Genomic DNA, 15,428 nt, shown 5'->3' on the forward strand with positions numbered 1-15,428 from the left:
AAGCTTGGGATGAGACCTTCCTAATGAACAAATCAGCCTTAAATTTCCTCTAAAACCCAAGATGAGGTCATTATACTTTTATACCACGGTGGCTCCTTTTTTTGCTGAGTTATGATAGGACCAAAAAAGTAATTATTCTTTTAATTATGCATGTGGTTCATAATTTAGATAGCCCACCCTTCACAGTATGAACACATACACACACACACACACACACACACAAATAAGTTCTCCTGTGTCCTGTTATGACTTTGATAAATCCTCAGATCACTGCAGGGGTTATTCAAGAGGGTAACAGCAGAAAAAAATATCAGAGTTGCTCCCTTCTTTCAAAATGAGAATCTCTCACCCTCAGTATGCAATTGTTATGATGAACTTAGGACTTCTATCAATTTCCTGCACTGTGTGTGACCCCTGCAGCCACTTTTTTGTCTTGTGAATTTTCACACAAATAATCATAAAAGTTCACTTACCCTTTCGGCCAGCAAGCATCACATCCACCCGTTCATGGTTGGCAGCAAATCAGAGAAGGGCTGGAAGCCTTCACCATTGCCCAAATGTTCTGTCTGGAAACTGGAATTGTCAGCAAAAGGTCCTGGGACACTGCAATACAAAAATATTTTTTACACATAACTAAGATGTAGCTTCTAAAACCACCACTTCCTTAAACTTAAAAACAGCAAGGCAGACATAGAATCTAGAGGTAGGGGAAAACACCTTTAAAATGAGGGTAGATCAATATATCAAATGTGATGTTGTAAAATATGAACCGGAAATACTGTTGTGAAAGATACATTTACCCATTACTTCAACACATACACTGAAATGTTTTGTTTATCCTAGATTCGGTGCAAAATATTTTACATATTTTAGCATTACAAAAATATCATGTCCCATTATAGAGTGCTTAGCTAACAATAAGGTGTTTTAACTCAAATATTACATGGATAAGTGTGCCATTTCCTATTAAGTAATTATCTTTCCTAGAGGATGAAAAAACATGAAAATTTAAATAGTGATAATTAAAAAAAAATGTAATGTTTATTTATTTTTGCGAGACAGAGCATGAGTAGGGGAGGGGCAGAGAAAGAGGGAGACACACAATCCAAAGCAGGCTCCAGGCTCTGAGCTGTCAGCACAGAGCCTGATGCGGGGCTCGAACTCATCAACTGTGGGATCGTGACCTGAGCCAAAGTCGGACGCTCAACCGAATGAACCACCTAGCACCCCCCCCTTTTTTTTAAATTATTTTTAAATAATAATGAACACTTCTCCTCCAAAATAATTTTTTAAATGCACAGGAGTTACTGAAGGAGCGAACCTCTGGGAGGTATCTCCATCAAGACAGAACGTACTATGTAATATACAGGCCTCAAAGTGGAGAAGCCCGAATTCTGAACCTGATAATTGTCGCCCGTTGTGTGGCCCCAGGAAAGCCATTTACTATCTCAGGATGCCAGCTTCCTCATGTGCAAAGATCGGGGCAGTAACTGATGCTCCCCAAGTCCCTTCTACTGCTTAGCATTCTTGGTTTTTTTTGTTTTGTTTTGTTTTAATAAAGTATATTTATTCTGAACAAGCTAAGCTATTAGCTTCTCCTTTCAGATTCCTGATTAAAAAGAGTTTTATCGCGTATCACTGTTACATCTATCTGCCATCAACACTGAAGATGTGCTACAGGCAGAGAGGGCTTTCTTCGCACATGCACAGAATTCTCACCCTGGCACTAGTGCCCAGCCCTGGTGAGCTGCCACCCTGGGTGGCTGACAGCATCCCCTGGGTGCCCATGGAAGGCTTCCATTTCTCTCCAGGGAGTACAGTTCCAACTACGAGGGAAATCTGCCAAATGTATTACACATGACTGTTTCTCGAACTTTTGCGTGTATAAGCATAACTTGGAGTCACACAGCAAAAAGAGATGGGCTGAGGTTGTTTGCCATCGTTAGGATAAAAACCAAACATCCTTCTGTGGCCTACAAGGCCCTGCAAATTGGTCACTTCCTACTTCTCTGACACCTCCAGCCACCAACCCAATCTTCTGCTACAACACAGGTACAGTGGCCTTCCTTCCACCCCAAGCAAGCTATGTTCTTCCACCTCAGGACCGGAGCCCTTGCTTTTCCATGCTGAACGCCATGCCATGAGCCTACTCCTTACACAAATGGCTTTCTCTGGATCACTGGATCTTAGGGGCAAAGGCCGCTGCAAGAAGGCTGTCCTGCCTACCTACATAGGCTAGATCCCCAGCGACTCTCAGTGCTATCACTCTACTCGCTTTCTCCAGAGCTTCTGTCATAACCTAGAAACTTTTTTCTCATGTATTCGCTTGTTTTCCCCGCTTGAATATGAGCTCCACAAGATAAGGGAGCATCTCTGTTGTATTTATCGCTGTACTTCAAAACTTCAGAAAAACGCCTGGCTCAGAGCAGGCATTCAATACAGATTTACCAGCTCAACAAATGAATCAACCATCGAAAGAAGTCATTCTTCAGCATCCTACAAAAAAATAAGGGCTACTGACCGGAAACTCACTACGTGCTGGATATTGTTTTAAGTGTTTGACAACAATTACTGCATCTACTTCTATTCTTACAACAAAGTTCCCGGTAGACAATGTTATAATCTTAATCCACAGATAAGAAAACTGAGGCAGAGTCTTAGTAACTTGCCCAAAATCACACTGTATCAGGGGCTTGACTCTACGAAGTACACTCACAAGAACTCTGTATTTTCCAGCCAATACATTAATACAATTTGAGTGCCTGCCTTGCACTAGACACTCTTCTGACTCAAGCTTGCTGCAAGGTCTTGTAGAGGATCCTTAGCCCTTCTGACCCTGAGCTTCCTGTTTCACACAGGGAAAGCTACCGTACCCCACAGAGACCAGACAGACGAGACAAGAGAGCAAAATAGGCCAGGTGTATAAGGTACAGGGAGCTATGGGGAAGGTAGCAACCTGGAAGACGAGCAGTTTTGCAGCTAAACAGGGCAGCTGGTGCACACCAAAGCCAATTATTGCCACAAAGAAACATAAGCCCAGGGCTTCAAGAACTTCCACGAGTACAAACAAAGGCAGGAATCATTACCATTTTGTGAAATTTCAGGATTTTTCAAAGATAGTAGCTAATCTTTTAACAGCATGAGAGAAATAAAGAAGAAAGAAAACGAAAGAAAAAGAAGAGAGAAAGAAAAGAGAAAGCAAACAAGAAAGAAAGACGGAAGGGAAGGGAAGGGAAGGGAAGGGAAGGGAAGGGAAGGGAAGGGAAGGGAAGGGAAGGGAAGGGAGGGGAGGGGAGGGGAGGGGAGGGGAGGGGAGGGGAGGGAGGGGAGGGGAGGGGAGGGAGGGGAGGGGAGGGGAGGGGAGGGGAGGGGAGGGGAGGGGAGGGGAGGGGAGGGGAGGGGAGGGAAGGGAAGGGGCAGAGGAGAAGGAAGGAACTTGCAACCCCTATACCAAATGACTGCTGAGGTCATTCCATGTCAGTGATTCTAGAGAAATTCAGCAGCACAGAGAAGCTGTACAAGCGAACACAAAACAACATAGTAGGTATCTGGGTAGATAAAGGCTTTCTTTATCTTGAACAAGTTTTAGAAGGAAAAGGAAGGTGAGGTGGGAAAGGCATGCCACAAAACCAAAGTAGCATATTCAGAGGCTTGGAGGTGGGTAGGAGGAGACACGTCACCCTCAAAAGCAGCACGGGGGGTGGGGTGGAAGGGGGGGTGGAAGAGTTCATGTAGCTTTCCTCTTCATTCATGCTCGGAAAAGCTGCAGGTTTCCAGCTAAGACACCGTGCTCTAAGGGTCTGACGGTTAGTGTTGTCCTGCTTGATTTCCTAAACCATTCAAGTTACCCCGCATATATGAGAATAAAAACCATGTACCACTATGGTTTGTTTGTATATGTTTTAAGTGTCCAAAAGCCCCAGAACTGAATTTCATCTCCACCAAGCTCTATAACTCTAACCAAAATTCTGAACTCCAGAAATTAGAAAGGACAGCCATTGAAATAAAAAAAAAGTTAAAAATTTAAGCAACAACAACAACAAAAACAAAACAAAAAAAAAAAAACAGAAGCAAAGATAGACATCCAAATAAATTACCCAGAAAAGTGCCTAGAGGCAAAAACTGTCTACCTAGAATTATGTAGCCAGAAAAAAAAATTTCTTTGAAAAATGAGGATAAAATAAAGATCTTTTCAGACAAAAAGAAGTTCACCATCTCTCTAGAAGGACATTCACAAAGAGGTATATCATTTAGGCCAAAAGAAAATGATTTCGGGAAGAAGGTTCTCTGACTTAGTTAGAAAGAGGGAGCCAAAATAACGAACTTATGAGTCAATGAAAAGGAAATCCGTCAGGGTGACTGGGTGGCTCAGTCCATTAAGCGTCGGACTCTTGATTTTGGCTCAGGTCATGATCTCACGGATTCGTGAGTTTGAGCCCCACACAGGGAGCCTGCTTGGGATTTTTCTCTCTCCCTCTCTCTCTGCCCCCCCTCCCCCCCCCCTTACACACACAGACTCTCCCTCTCTTTCTCCCAAAATAAATAAACTTGAAAAAAAAAGTAAGTGCATCAAAATGATGTGCATGTCTCAAAAATAAAAACTTCTTAAAATAAATTCAAAAGTCTGGCAACAAATCACAGGCTCCCTACCCCAGCTCACGTATTTACACTGTGGCGGTATCGATCACCAAGGCCTTGTTCTGCAAACCTGAGTGTGCAACTGGGGCACCAGCTTGAAATGCATACTCCTGCCTCCCCCCCCCCCACCTCCAGTCCAGAGATTCAGGTCCCAGGAATCTACATTTCGACTAGACACCCAGGTAATTCCGATGAAGATGGGTCCCTCCACTCTGAGGGGCGCTGCAATGCTCTCCACCACTTTAGGGTCAGGAATTCAGCCAGCAGGGGGCTGAGCCCTGAGGCTGATACACCAAAAGGACTTTGTAGCCTTCCTCTTCCTTAGGGCCCAGGAGAGAGCACCTTGGGGGGGGGGGGGCAGCAACCCTGTCTCAACCCTACCAATCAGGAGCTGCAATAAATTAAAAGCCCATTAACTTATTTTAGAGAAAAGCCTAGAAGAGCTGAAACATTAATTGTGCTATATTCAATCTGTTTTCCTAGAGATTTGAAAAACCAGATTGTCATCTTGGGGGTCATCAGAAAGAACAAAGCCTTCTCCCCTTCAATTTCCATATTTAAAATTGCATATATTCTTGCAAGGGCCACCACCCAGACTTTCCAGGTCCCGTGGCCCCTCCACAGTCTGACCGCAGAGAAAGAAGCCTGGGATGCCGTGGGGTCTTGCCTTGTTTTTTTGCTTTTTGTTTTTTTTTTCTTTTGTAAGGAACCAAAGCCCAGGGCTTGTGGTTGCAAAACAGCTCCAGGAAAACAGGTAGAGGCAGCCACAAAACAACCGTGATGTTTACTTGTTTTGTTCTCCCCTGTTTATTTTTCCCTGAAGCAATCCTTGCTCAGTACAAAAGTCTGCGGGGAGCTGGAGAGAGCAGCTGTGGTTCCCTGAGGCCAAGACCTAGCAATCAAGTTGTTTACCAAACACTGCCAGGCACCGGGAACACAACAACCGCACAGGCTGTATTTGCATCTGTTTTTCAAAAACAACCTCCAAAAGTCTAGGGCTTGGCCTGGTACTTCCTTGTATGGCTGAGGGCAACTTGAAAATTAAAGGCATGAACTGCACTGGGTATTAGCACCCACGGCCTAAATACAATGCATTATTCCATTTCTGTGGCATCCTCAGAAACGTCCTACAAAAGGAGGACGGGAAGTCTGTCCTGGGTTGATACAGACAACACGTTCCCCTCCCTGGCATTTCCAAGCAAGCTAACAGTGGCCATCTTAGCAAATTAGCATTACCTGCCCACCATCTAACACCTGAACACATCCAGCAGTGGTTCTCAATCTCGAACAAGCACCGGGATCCCCAGGAAGGCTAATAAAACAGAGACTGCTGGGCCCCTCCACCAGAGGGGCTAATTCAATAGGTCCAGGTTTAGGTCCTGAGAATTTCTAGAAAGCTCCCAAGTGATGCTGGTGCAACTGGTGTAGGCACCACACTTCCAATGCCACCACTCTCAGACGTTAGATACATCCTCGTCATCCTGAACGCCTGGGAAATCGTTGGCCACTTTGACCTCTCCCACGGGTTATCTGAGTGAGTATGGCAGGGTCAAGCTCGAGGAAGTTCACAGAACAAAACACAGTACGTGGTTTTCCATGTGCCTCTCCAGATGCTCTGCCCATCATCCCCCCCACCTCGCTCTGTGCCCTGGAGGGCTGCACCACTAGATACCCGTGTCCTCTGGCTTCCGGCTGGATACAACCAATGGACTTCTCATCTTAGGAGGACAGGGAAGATGGGGCATCCGTTGCCCAGGCTCCCTTGCCTCCAGGGAAATGCACATTGGCTGAGTCCCTCTATGAAAGGTGACGTCTCCCAGCCCCCTCCGTATAGTCTCCACCTTCCCATAACCACTACCTGCCCTTCCCTTGTCCTTCCCAGGCCCAAGGAGAGATAAAAGCCATCTTTTTCCCATGGGGGCCCTGACACAGAACTCAAATTCAACATGCTGTCCATTGGACCTCCTTTGGCTTTGGAATGCTAAATCTGTTATTTTACATGGCCACAGGATATAAGCATGCATGTATGTATGTACACATACACATGTAAATACAAATATACATGTATGTATGAGTATACACATACACAAATGCACACATGAATGTACACAACCACAAATGTATATATTTATAGGCTTTTTAATGCAGCTGTATCAGATTGGTCAAAAGACCTGGGAGCCCCAAGGTCAAGGCCATCTCCTGTGATTTACACGGATGTTCCTTCAGGTCCCATGTGCTACAGGAAGAGTGGGCCCACTCTGTCTCATCGGTTACACAACCTGATGGGAAGGACAGCATTTGTGAGAGCTTCAATCCTTCTCTAATTTATTAACTTCATTTCTTTTGTTGCAAATGGCACCAAAATAGAAAGGGAACAGAAGTGGGTGGAGCAGGCTCCATCATCAACTCCCGTGAATAACTTTCTGACAATGCTGAACCCAGTTCAAAAAGCACACCGGCTGCAAAAAAAAAAAAAAAAAAAAAAAAAAAAAAAGTGTGTGTTGTCAGTTCACAAATAAAATGCCAATCTGCCTCAACTAATAAGGCTTAGAAAAGAAGAATAAATAATACTTCTGCTTTTAAAATAATAATCACCTCAAATGTACCCTAAATAAACTTCGTTCGGAAGAGCTAAGTTCTAAAGTTCTAGTAAAAATGGTCAGCCAAATTTAACCAAGAGTCAACCGCACAAACGTTCTTGGCTTCAGCAAGCCCACCTGACTTCACTTAAATTCTCTAGAGCTAACCATTCTTCTCTTGTTTAACTTTCACTAGCAAGATTTCTTTCAACTCATCAGAGGACTTTTTGATATTTATGCTCAAAAACAAGCTTTTAAGTAAACCCACTAGGTTAATTAGAATGCATGGGGAATATGGTTTCCATGTAATTACTTTTCTAGTTCACTTAGGCTCTACCAGAAACCTTTTGTGCTTGTTTGTTTATTGATCTTCCTTTACTAAAAATCTTAACATTCTCCTTAAAACATGGAGTCTTGTCTTCCTGTTGCAATTGTCTGTCCCTTCTCCCTATCTCCTCAATAAGTAACCTAACTTATGTCTAAACCCTGCCATGGAAAATAAGTGATTTAAATGGAACCCCTTCTTAGAGAATAAAAAGCACCATTATCCTGCTGCCTTCCGATCATCCCCAAATCCCATTTCTGTATTAAAGAAACTTCACGTTGGCTCCAATGCTCACCTCTTCCCACCACCCTCCATTACCAACATCATGAAAAATCTCAAAACTTTCCTTCTTCCTTCAAGAAGAAGAAAGCCATTCAGTCAACATCCCTTGACTTCCAGCAACCAATTCCCTTTCTTAGAACCAAGTTATTGCCCTGCTAACAGCCCACCTTGCCTATCATCTACCTCCAAGGAAAAAAACCATGGTCTCTCTCCACCATGATCCTTCAACCTTCCAAACCCTTCTTTCGATGATCACATGAGAGGGAACCACTGTTCCCAGCACAGCCATATGGCTTTCACTTCTGAATATCAAGGACACTCTTCTATATTGTTTCAGGTATTTTAGTATCTGGTTCACAACTTGTGTCTAGATCCATTCGGTGTGGCCACTTCTATCAACCTCAATAGCCATGAAGATGGTCCTTCCAACAGCCTGCCTAATGCTTACATAAGGCCTGGTACAAATAAGACACTCAAAAAAAAAATCTGTTGAATGAGTGAACATACACCTCGTTATCTGAACTTCCTTACCTTAAAAGATTCCAAGCCCTCCGACACACAGTACAGCGCAGTAGCTGAAAGCATGGGCTGTGGAAAGGCTGCCTAAGCCCCATTCTAGCTCTGCCACTGACTAGCGCAACTCCGATCAAGTTGCACCTGAAAATTGGGATAATGTTTGCCCACATTCAGTAAGGGCTCATTAAATGCTAATGAACCACATTACCATTTCCTCTATACTTAAGGGCATGGCCAAAACTTGGATCTTCCCATCCTTCAGAAGTGCTCCAACTCTAAGACCTTGAAATCTGAAATCCACTCACAACCTCCCACTGAGCCACCTCTCGGCAGGTCATTTCTGTTGAACTTGCTCCTGGACTGTACTGAGGCAAGCCACCACTACCTCATCCAGCATCCCCTCTCTCAAGTTCCTCTCTTTTACATCATCTACCACTCACTCTCCATGGTACTCAGTACCCCGAAATGCCCTGCATCACTCAGGATGCCCTTGTCTTTTCTACCAACTTCTTATTCAAGCTATTTGGTTCCTTCGCCAAAATCCACTGGGTGAGGCGGGGCTAGGCGTGATTCATGTTTTATATCCTCAATGCCTACACTATAGTATCCGGGGCAGAAGGTCATTACATGTGGCATTAATCTGAGGCCCTTTCAGGGAGCCAGGAAGACTCCCCAAAAGCCAACTTGGCATCCAACCTGTGACAAGTTTCTACTTAAGAATCACAGGAACTCCAGGCTCAATTTCACAAATACCTTCCCCAGCTGGTTCATTTCGATGGCTCAAAATACTAACATTCCATTCCCACTGGCAAATTAGGCTAAGCTAAGTAAGCAGAGCTTGTACAAGGTGGGTATCCCACTGGTAGGACAAATGGTGTCTCTGTCCCCAAGGCCCAGGGGAACCTCAGTAGCTCTCTGGAAGAACAGTCAAGTGAACAGAGAGCTAGATGCCATCTGGGCTCTTTATAAGGCTTTTGTGGTAAACATGTTTACTTTCTTTTCATTGGCTGGCCTTATCACGATCAACTATTTTGTTTTGAGTCTTGCTCTATAAATATGTTTACTTTGAGGGGAGAGCTCTTTTGATGGCCAGCACTCTTGTTTTTCACACTTTTAAATTTCAAAACGTATTTTTGACAATCCACAGTCAACAACTCAAGGTGATAAAACAAATTACATTATTTCACTTTCACTAGAGACACAATCCCTATGTATCTGTTCACAAAAAGCTTGAGATGCCTTGTTTGTGAGCAAGCCTCTCCATCAATTGAGAACAAAAACGACATTCATAGTGATGATGTTACTAACAAGGAAAAACTACAATGGTAGGCCCTGTAGAAAAAGGAAGGAGACAGCCCAAGCCTCAGTTTCCCCAAGAGGTAACCTTCCATGGGAAGCTATGTGTGAGGACATCAGAGCTCATCTTGTTAACAGGACCTATATCGCCTGTGACAAGTTACGGTTAAATAATCAGTATACAATACTGCAGTGGGGGGAAGGGGCAATAAAACAACTCTTCAAAGAATGAAGAAACCAACTGGGTCACAGTATCAAGTGCAATTCTTCTGAGACTTGTTCTCTGGGATGACTTTTGCCTGCTTCACAATTAAGAAAAAGATAGCAGCTTAACACTGTAAAAAGGAAAAGTCCTCCATTACTGGAAAAGAAGGAAAATATCACAAAAGATTTAAGGGGGGGGGGATTTTTTTTGAGGAAACCAACGGTCTCGAAGAAGGATTTTAAAGCGCTGTTTACGAGACTCACTCTGTGGGATGAAACATGAAGTTCCACTACAGTTGGGCCAAATCTCTCTTCTAAGAGATTTCTGTGTCGCCATATTCCAACTAGAAACAAAAGCCATCTTACCACAGGCCTTTGAGGTTAATCACAAATTACTTAAAGGAATAAAAACATAGAGACCAAATTCTTTGTTAAACCAAATAATATCCCCACATAGCCTCAAATCATCTTTTAAATTCATGCCCAAGTCGAGGAAGTTAAAAAACAATGACAGAACAGTCAAGGCTGTGGTACCAGAGTAAGGTAAACATTGTCATTTACTAAGCATGATTATTTCATCACGTATGGTACTGTAGGGAGATGATGTTACCACACTGAGGGACCCATATAGCAACTCACCCATCCAACATGGATGACATACACAGCACAGAGGCAAGAGAGAACACGCACACTAAACAGACTTCTCTTCCAAGGCAATAATGTGCTGACAGGGGGTCAGGAGGGCATTTGGAGGCAACCACCAACCCTGACATTCAGACGGTCCCTCCAATCCAGGTAGAAGAATCAAAATAAACAGCTTCCCAGGTAGTTTCAGCAGAAGGGCAATAACCCAGGAGGGTGGCTAGTGCATGACCCGTCAGTAGAAAGAGCAAACCTTGTCCCAGCTTTGCCACCAACCGTCTGAGACCTTTTGCAAGTCAGTGAGTTTCCAGAGCCTGGGTTTCCCTTCCTATGAATTAACGGCAGTGAATCCCACCTTTCCGAACGATACCACGTCACGATATTATGCGTCGGCCTCAAATCAAAAACACCACTGCAGGGGATAACCGACACTTCAAGGCTTCAAAATCCAATCAGTATAATACTTGGGAGTGCTTTCGAACAACCCACAAAGGCATCCAAGTTCCCACAACTTAGGAGCAGAAATGAAGTTCTGAGTTAGCGTGACGTTGGCCAGTGACTAGTCATCAAACATGCTTCGGCTTTTAGTTGTCTGAGCAGACGGCTGACTCAGCAGGTTTACGGTTACCCAGCCAGCCACGTCCATCTGACCCACTGCCTCAAAGTAATTTGCCTTCAATCTTAAAAACCAAAAAACTTAAATGACTAATGAAATGACTGAAGAACTTCCAGACAATTCTCACAGAGTTTCAAAAAAAAATAAAAAAATAAAAAATAAAAAAAAACTAATCACAACGGTAAGTAGAGAAGAAGAAAACAATTGTCCCACATCCGACAGCCACATTTCCTTTAGAGAAAGAAGGGCGCATTCTAGGGGGTTGGAATGACATGGTTTGGAAAAGCCTCAGGAGACCAGAAGTGCTGATGATTAGGACCAAATCATCAAGCAAAAGTGTCAAAGAGTCAAAGTGGTGAAATGTCTGTTGTAAATACAAGACAAGAAGGAACACACTGGCCTTTCACCCTGGTGGCTCGACAGACTGGGAGGCCTTTGGGTAATCTCCTGAGGACATCCAGTTCTAAGACCAGCCAGTCTTAGAGCACCCAGTGCTCTGTATTGAGCATTTTGCCCAGACTCTTATAAGCCTTCCAACAGTGGCACAAGTAAGCGCGACCATCCCACAGGGCTCTGAGGCTCAGAGAAGGCGAATCCTTTCCCAAGGCCACAGTTTATAAGTGACAGAGGCATGGGTTTCTCGAAGCCAAGCCTCCTCCCTGAATGGCACCAAATACTAGAGTACCGTTCTTTCAACAGCTCAAATGGGAAACATGAGAACCTCTGGAACAGCTCCCAAGACAGAGCCCAAATGGGAATACAGGGGTTAGAACCTTAGTGAGAGTACCCCGCTAAAGTTCTTGGCTTCCTGTTTGCAGTCAGGCAAATCCTAGGAGGGGAAAAGCAAGGAGTCAAGCGAGCCTGGGTATCATGGCCTCGAAGATGTATGGCACACCCCTACTGAGAACAGAGACGTGGAGGAGAGGGGTTTAGGGCAGGTGGTTGAGGCACCCATCTGGTCCTTCCACTGCCTGTGCAAAAGGGATGCTTTCTAGTGCTGCTTTCGGTGTCCTCTCTGGTTTTTCATTTCCTTCTGACTTGAAGAACGGGTCACCATCCCCTCCTTCCTGCCATAACGCTTCCCTTCCCTTCCCTTCCTTTCCCTTCCCTTCCAGAAAAGGCACCTGTCTCAAGTATACAGGATGAGACTCCTCAAGTGAAATTCAGTCAAACTCCAACTAACTGTGGTACCCATGTCTGGAGGTGGGAAGAGGGACATCCAAGCACAGCTGTCTTCCTAGCATGAGAAGTTAAGTAACAGTACATGATTTAAATAAGAGTCGTGTCACGGGGAGGACACGATTAATTCGGCCTGCGAGCCGAATTCTACAGGCAATAACTGCTGCAAAATTCAAAAGCAGGGAGCGATCACTTGCAACAAATACATCCCAGGTTGCAAACTCCCCATGGAATTCTAGTTCCTGATCTATTTTGGCCCAGAGCATCAGAATTTGGCTGCCTGAGGTCCAATTCTGGCTGTGACACTCATAGACCGAGTTACTCAAGCTCTCTGGGCCTCAGTTTCCTCGGCAGCAACCCAGGGGTAATGACGGGTCCTATGACATGGAGTCATTTGAGGATTAAGTGGAATAATGCACGTAAGCCTTAAAACAGGGTAAGTGCTGTTACTACAACTCTTGGCAGATCTCCAGCCCCAGTCTCCGTGGCCCCGTATATACCATCTGAAACGTCACACTCTCTACACTGGCTCCTCCTCTCCGTCTCCCTGTGTCTGCCCAAAGTTCCTCCTTCTTTTCCAACAAGCCAGAAACCCTGAGGGGTTCCACTCTGCCCTTGGCCCGACACCAGCCAGCCGCCATGTTCAGCTCTCATTTGGTTTCTACGCTGGCTCCTGTGTCTCTGGTTCCATCTCCATTTCTCATACCTCAGGACAAGAACAGGAACCTGAGAGTCTGAGCCCCTGAGTTCAACTCCTAGCTCTGCCACAGAGTAACCTAATTTGTGATTTTGGTTCTAACTTCTCTAAACCTCTGTTTCTACATCTAGAAAACAGGGCTAAAAAGACTCCCCAGGTATCCACACCCCCCCTCCCCCCGCCACAGTACTGCTGTCAAGATTACATTACGGGTTGAATGCATGCACCCAATAGCTGGCCCATGGTAAGGGCTCCCTATATGACAGGTGTTGTCCTCAACTTTGCGTGGACCACACCATTAATTGAACACCAGTGCCCAATCTCTCCTCTCTCAATTCTTAGAGCCGCTGTTCTTCCTTCATGATGCCAGATTTGAGTCAGTGACCCACAGAGCGTAATTAGGCCCCATTTTTCTTTTGCATCCATCAATCTAATATTACATCAAAAACTTACCAAAAGAAATAAGTCAAGGACATGTTTACAGTAGTAACACACGGGGAACTTTAAAAAAAGAAAGAAAGAAACGGGCCCTCTCATGCATGGCTAGGGTCAGGGGAACTTAGGAGATGAGTTGGTATTGCTTCAACAGCCTTCAAATCATGCCATTCCTGTCCATCCCTTCCTCTTTGGAATTGATCCTCAAGCAACAGTAATCACTGGGGAAAATTCAGTTACAACGTTGCAAAAAAACACAACACCATATTGCCTATGGGACATGAAAGCTGGGGAAAATAAATGTCCACTGAAAATTACGTACAAGCGGATTCATACTGATGAAATACTACGCAGACATTTAAAAGGGTTGTAAAGGGGCGCCTGGGTGGCGCAGTTGGTTAAGCGTCCGACTTCAGCCAGGTCACGATCTCACGGTCCGTGAGTTCGAGCCCCGCGTCGGGCTCTGGGCTGATGGCTCAGAGCCTGGAGCCTGTTTCCGATTCTGTGTCTCCCTCTCTCTCTGCCCCTCCCCCGTTCATGCTCTGTCTCTCTCTGTCCCAAAAATAAATAAACATTGAAAAAATAAATAAATAAAAAATAAAAGGGTTGTAAAAATAGACAAGGACACAGAAGGCAACATGATCCCCAATCATACCTGTTCACCAACATTTGTTGAATGATATATTGCTAAGCTACAAAAACTGATTCTTTTTAAACTTACGATTTCTGTATTTATTGTGTACCACTTGCTACAGAAGAGAACATTACACACACTATTTACTATAAACCCCAGTGAAGTAAGTTTTACCTGTTTATTATCCCGTTTTAAAGACAGAAAGAAATTAAGTAACTTGTTCAACATCACATAGTTAGAACGCTAGGATTTAAACCCAAGTCTTATTCCAAAGTCCTTGCTCTTTTCTAACTAATGTTGCTGCTCGTGAAAATATTATTATATTTATAGTCACAGGAAGTATATTTCCAAGTAAAGCGACTATAAAGGCAGACAGAAAAGCAGGAGCAGTAATTCTCACGAGGGGATGGGACTATACATAATTTTTATTTATTTTTGCTTTGGTTTGGTTTTAAAATGTTTTACGTTTATCATAAATTGCTTTTGTAATAAGGGGAAAAGAGAGAAGTTTTTTTTTCTGTTTTCAAAACCTAAACATCAGCTACCCTCTTCCCCTTCCTTGTGACAGATGCCAGTGCTGGGCAAGTACCAGCCCTGTGCAGGAGGCAGTGATGCCCAGGGGTGAGAGGCTCAGGGGCTGGGGTCAGAAACCCTGGGTGTGGACCCGTCGGAAGTTTCGCGAGAACTGCTTCCGGCTGCTTCGGGAATGAAACACGCAGTACGTACATGTTTTAGTTAGATCAGGGCTCACACATACTAAGTACCCTGCAATACTCGTGAAGATTATTATTACCAGTGACACCGTCGAGGCACTCAACGCACTGGACAGCCTCTCTCTGGAGACGGGACCAAAACGCGTCCAAAGGGAGGGCGCCCAGTCTCTTTACACTAATCATCATAGGAGATCGGACAAACACCCTTCTTTAACCCCTAATTTCCCAGGACTGGGAAGGCAACAACACGGACAGGCCTGGAGCAGGACTACCTGGCCGAACCCCAGCTCCTACCCTGCTGACTCTCCCGGCCTGTCTGCTCACTCGTAAGGCAGAGATCACAATTCTACCTCGGAGGATTGTGCTAGGAACGGAAAGAGATGATGTACGTGGGACCCTTGCCCCGGGAGCGGCCCACTGTAACACACATTGCCCGTATTATTGCTTCGGCATCCAGGAAGGCCACCCTGCCCACCACTCGGATTTGGTCAAACTTACAGCTTTTCTTCCCAGGAAAGGTTTTCCTGTCACTGTTTTCCATATTTAAACACTGGATCATAATATGGAAAAGACGGTTTCAAATGACCCACGCCCTCCTGTAGTTTGGGATTTGCTTGTGTATTAGTTTTCTCTGGCAGCCATAACCAAGTATCAGATTAGAGGGTTTCAAGG

At 44.6% G+C, this 15,428-nt stretch overlaps 1 protein-coding gene across 4 annotated transcripts in view; it reads right to left on the reverse strand.

Annotated features, from left to right (window-relative positions):
* FOXP1 (forkhead box P1) overlaps positions 1-15,428 on the reverse strand; it is a 594,085-nt gene that overhangs the window by 503,954 nt on the left and 74,703 nt on the right. For all 4 annotated transcript variants that reach the window (XM_047096082.1, XM_047096085.1, XM_047096086.1 and 1 more), the window contains one exon: positions 474-603. The gene's annotated coding sequence lies outside the window, so the exon portion shown is untranslated. The remainder of the gene's footprint in view (positions 1-473; positions 604-15,428) is intronic.

This window comes from Lynx rufus, unplaced genomic scaffold, assembly GCF_022079265.1.
Source record: "Lynx rufus isolate CCGP_SWC_20201006 ecotype Redwood Valley unplaced genomic scaffold, mLynRuf1.p SCAF_4, whole genome shotgun sequence".
In the NCBI taxonomy this organism is placed as follows: Eukaryota; Metazoa; Chordata; class Mammalia; order Carnivora; family Felidae; genus Lynx; species Lynx rufus.